The sequence below is a fragment of the Penaeus monodon genome, chromosome 18, assembly GCF_015228065.2.
Source record: "Penaeus monodon isolate SGIC_2016 chromosome 18, NSTDA_Pmon_1, whole genome shotgun sequence".
NCBI classification, from domain to species: Eukaryota; Metazoa; Arthropoda; class Malacostraca; order Decapoda; family Penaeidae; genus Penaeus; species Penaeus monodon.
The window spans coordinates 11,341,247-11,346,751 of record NC_051403.1 but is presented as its reverse complement, the minus strand read 5'-3'; positions in this window follow the sequence as shown (position 1 = coordinate 11,346,751).

The following is a 5,505-nucleotide window of genomic DNA, read 5'->3' as shown; positions in this document are numbered from 1 at the left end:
GTAGCAGGCCTTTGAGCTCTGGGTGGAACCAGCTTGATGAGAGCTTTTTCTTTTCCACTGTTGGGATTGTCTTGACAGCTGTTGTTTTGATATTCTCGTGAAGAAACTAAACTCTTCTGGTAGATAAAAAAAAAAATCTCTAAGTTTTGCATCTCTTGATTGATCTGTAATGTATTTTGTTCAAAATTGGGGGTAATATTCGCTTTCTAAATTTTATTATTATTGTATTGTGATTTGAATTTGCGTCTACACCCAAATATGTTCTGGAGTTTTTGATTGCATTCCGGTATCTTGTACTAATCATAATATATTCAGTTTGGTCTCTGGCTCTATTCTAGGACTAATCCATGTATATCGTCGTCTGGAGTGTACATTGTACCAGATATTTGTGATGACCAGATTTTTCTCCTTACACCAATCTATACGTCTCTCTCCACATTCATTTTGTTCATGTAGACCATGCGGTCGAAAAGTCTTTCTGTCTCTCTATGAGCCAACTTTAGCATTAAAGTCACCCATGATAATCATAATTTCATTTGACTTACATGAGAAAATTTCATCAAGAGAGATGTCGATTTGCTGGTCTTCAGCGTGCTTACATATAGAGGGGTAGCTTTGATCTTCACTAGAATCATGCAGTTGTTTTTGGGCCAGAACGATAGAATGGAATTTGATTTTTTTTTTATCTAGGACTAGGACCAGAATACTCCATATTTATGTTCTTGGCCTCCTGAAAAGAGAATTCGTATCAGGTCCTTCATAAAAATGCCAGCATTGGGCCATCTGACTTCGCAAAAACCTAAGCATTGTATATTCAGTCTGTCCATCTCGTAGAGAATATTTTCTAATTTTCGCGTATGTTCCATGTTCCGATCTTGGAGAGTTATTATCTAAACCTTTTAGCCGATAGTATTTCTAGGCATGTTAGTTGGTTTGTAGTTGCAGGATGACGATCGTAGCATCACTGCACTTGCATGCAGCTACAGAGCGTGGATCTTACAAGACAGCCTTGTGATGCGCCGTTATTTTCATTAATTTTCCGACTTGACATCATGTAGTTGGCTGCGTCCTTGTACTGGGGTGGCTGATCCATGATCTTTCCCCAGGGGAATAGTTGATTAGGTAATCATTGTTGGTGATTCTCAACCCACCATTTGTCTACGAGAGACTCACCCACTACGCTATCTAGGTTTGATTTGCCCAATCCGTGTATGGGCTCACGAGTGATGTGCATGTGCACGAATGCAGACACACACTCACATAATTATAAACATATAGTTATTGTTATTGTTATTATCATTATTATTATTATTATTATTATTATCATCATCATCATCATCATCATCATCATCATCATCATCATCATCATCATCATCATCATCATCATCATCATCATCATCATCATCATCATCATCATCATCATTATTATCATCATCATCATCATCATTAGTAGTAGCAGTAGTAGTATCATCCCTATAGTTATTATTATTGTTGTTATTATTATCATTATTATTATCACTATTATAACTTCATCAGTATTATCAGCTTATTTTTTAACTATCATTATCATCATTATTATTATTTTCATTATTAACTCTTTTTAACTTTTTCATTATTTTCTATTCATTTTATTATTATTATTGTTGAAATTGATATTGTTACTGTTGTTGTTATTATCATTGTTATCATTATTATCATTACCATTGCTATTAGTATTATTAGAGTTATTGTTATTATTATTACCATTATCATTATTATTATCATCATGATCATCATCATCATTATTATTATTATTATTATTATTATTGTTGTTGTTGTTGTTGTAGTTACTATTATTATATGTAAATATATAAAGACATTAATGCGCGCACACACACACACACACACGCGCGCGCGCGCGCGCGCGCGCGCATGTACACACACCAATAACAAAACTTCCTATAATACAGGAATGACATTTTTTTGTAGGGGTGACTTTCCTTGTGCATTGCCCATTTCTAATATTAATCTAATCAGATATTATGTATCAATTAGAAAAAAAAATAATAATAAAAAAATAAATAAATTAGTTAATCTATTTGATACATAGTAGTTTCTTCTACCAATAAAATTGCACAAACGCATGCTCGTATACGGTACTATGCGTTTATATACAATCATCCTTTCTTGTTCATTAGTACTGGAATCAACGAACGATTATTTTTGCACCCCTTTCATTCTTATTTTCTAAGTAGATTGAAGGTAAATATATCTATTAGAAGAGTCCCGTGCACAGTACATCTAGTACATCATGTTTCAGAAGCTGTCATATATAATTACCATCAATTTGATAGAATCTGTTGTCTTTCCATTCTGCGTTTTATATCGCGACTGTTTCTATTTTATACCGAGTGTACCTTAAGTCCTCAGTATTCTATCATATTAAAACTGCCAATGAAGTTTATAAATGATTTCAATGTGCCTGTATAATTTTCAGAGTTAATTATTATTTTCATAAATTATTGATTATTTCTGATAAGGAACTAGCATGTACTACGTTATCCAAAATTATTTTCTATGCGTTTTTAACGATATCTTCCTCTACAAAGACGTAATTATCGTGTACAGTCACGTAAAACCTCCGATCACCAGTATACACGCGTTAATACATGCAGTACTTGATCCAAGGTCTATATAGGCGTTGACTTGGTCTGCCCCGGGCGAAATTTGCACAGTTGGCCTAACCTTATTGGCCTGTGTGATTTTCTGCACCTCGAGTATAGGTCAGAATAGCAAATTAACTACAATATATATACACAAACACAATATATATAAATAGATAAGTTTGTATATATATATATATATATATATATATATATATATATATATATATATATACACAAATATATATGTTTATACATACACAGTATATATATATATATATATATATATATATATATATATATATATATATATATATATATATATATATATATATACAAATGTATGTGTATATATATATATATATATATATATATATATATATATATATATATATATATATATATATATATATACATATGCATATACATATACATATATATATATATATATATATATATATATATATATATAAATATATATATATATTGCTACGCCAGTGGGTCTTTGTCTCTGTGCGAAACATGTGTTAACATGAAAAGGATGACCTGGGCATGTGTTAACATGAAGGGACCTGGGCAAACATGACGCAGCTGGCTGTGAGCGGAGGAGCGGAGGAACAAGCCAAGAGACGCGGTTGGGTGCTGCTCCTGTGAAGACCTCGTGTGTGCCCTTGTGACCTTGTGTTGCCCTGTTATAAGCTGTATTGTGCTGTGTGACATGCTGGTTTCCCCCCTGTATTGTGCCTATAGAAAAGTGTACGGGTAAATAACTTGTGTAAATAAAGGAAAGACTCATTTTGTGTTTACTTCGTGCCCTGCCTCGCCACTTGGCGTTTCCTCTCCTGGTGTTCTGGGACGCTGTGGTGTTCGGTGCCTCTTGGAGCTGTTCAGTGTTCACGACCCTGTGTATAGCACGCCGTCTGCCTAGCCTGCCTTGTGTTGGTGGCAGAGAGAGACGAGGCGACCGGCGTAACAATTGGTGTCAGGAGTGGGATTTGTGATATTTGATCAGTGAGAGCGCCGATTTATCATGTTCTCCAAAGATGGCGGCAGCCATGAGGGAGAGGAGGCTATGACTAAGCCAGGCACGAGTGAGGTGAAGCCGAGCCAGATGGACCTGATCACTGCCATGCTGGCCGGTATGAGGGAGGAAATAGCACAAAGGGCAGAAGAGCAGGCACAGAGGGCACGCGAGCAGGCGCACCATCTCGTCGAGATGCAGGCAAGGAAGGCAGAGGAACAGTTCTGCCAACTTGTTGAGGTGCTACAGAGCAATCTCGCATCTGTGAAGATGGAAACTCAGCAGTACACCGACAAGGCCTGCAACAGCGTGAAGAGTGAACTGATGGAGGAGGTGCAGACTCTGAAGGGCGAGGTTCAGGGCCTGAGGGAGGAAGTGAAGGAGGAAAGGCGGCGTCACGAGGTAGTAACGCAGAGAAGGCAGACGAGGTTCTGGCAACAGATGCCAGAGTGTCAGATTTACTGGGGTCTGCCTGGGGTCTGTGGCAGGAAACCCCCGGGCCTCGCAGCGTCGTGTCGCAGCCAGTGGTCGCTGCAGAAGGCTGGGGACCCATCGGAACCGCTCCCTTGGGTATAGGTGGCGGCAAACTCGGACCCGGTCAACCCGCCTCGTTGCCTCCCTCACCCCCTTCCTCCCCCCCAGGTGTGTTAGTTCACGGCACGCGTTCTCCACCCTGCAGCCCCTCGGCCTCCAGACATTCTGTGAGGCGTAAGCCAGCTGAGTACGACGGGAAGGTGGCCTGGGAGGCATATGTCGCCCAATTTGAAATGCTGGCATCTGCCCAGGGCTGGAGCCAGGAAGAGAAGGCCCTGCAGCTGGTAACAGCACTAAGGGGCCCCGCGGTGGAAGTGTTGGGGCATCTGCCGGCATCCCAACAGGCCTCTTACACCAGCGTGGCAGAGGCTTTGAAACGCCGTTTCGGGCACCACCACCAGGCCGAGGTATATCGGGCCCACTTGAAGAAGCGGACTCGTGAGCGTGGCGAGACACTGTCCCAGCTGGCGCAGGATGTGGAGGCGCTGGTAAGGAGGTCGTACCCTGCGGCTGCGGAAGAGATGATCGTGGTCCTGGCCCGTGATTTCTTTGTTGACGCTTTACAGGACCAGCAGCTGCAAATCTACGTCAAGCAGGCACACCCTGAGGACCTGCAGGTGGCGCTGGCGAGGGCCTTGGAGTTCGAGGCCTTCCTGAAGGCAACGAGTGGCCTAGGGCCAGCTGCTCAGCCCCGCCGTGACCTCCGGGGCCGGAAGGCTAAAGTGGAGAAAATAGCATTGAGGAAGGTGAGCCCGAGAACTTTCCAAGGCTTGTGTTGGGGCTGCGGAGAGGTAGGGCACAGACGTAGTCAGTGTCAGAGGGAGCGGAGAACACGTCCTCTCAACCGGACGGATTCTGATGCCTTCCAGCAGTGCTGCAAGGACTGTGGTAGGTATGGTCACCATCCGAGTGCATGTCCTAAGGCTAAGGAAGTGGTACAGGCGGAAAACTCGGACATGCTGGAGAAGGGGGCCGAAACCCAGCCGTCCTCGGTTCCCGGGCCCCGACTTGGGTAAGCTGCCGTCGAACCAGCACGATGCAGGTGGAAGGCTCAGTAGATGGAAAGCCATGCCGCCTGACAGTGGACACTGGGGCTGAGAAGACCCTAGTGCGGCCTGATATGTTGGCCACTATGCGACTTCCAGACGCACCACAGAGACTGTGTGGTGTCATGGGGCATTGTGTGCAGCTCAAGGGGCCAGTGGAGGCTCATATTGTCGTGGGCAGCACGGTGCAGCGGCTGCCGGTGTATGTGGCCGATCTGGACGAGCACTGCTTGCTGGGCCTTGACTACCTGACGCAGAGTAA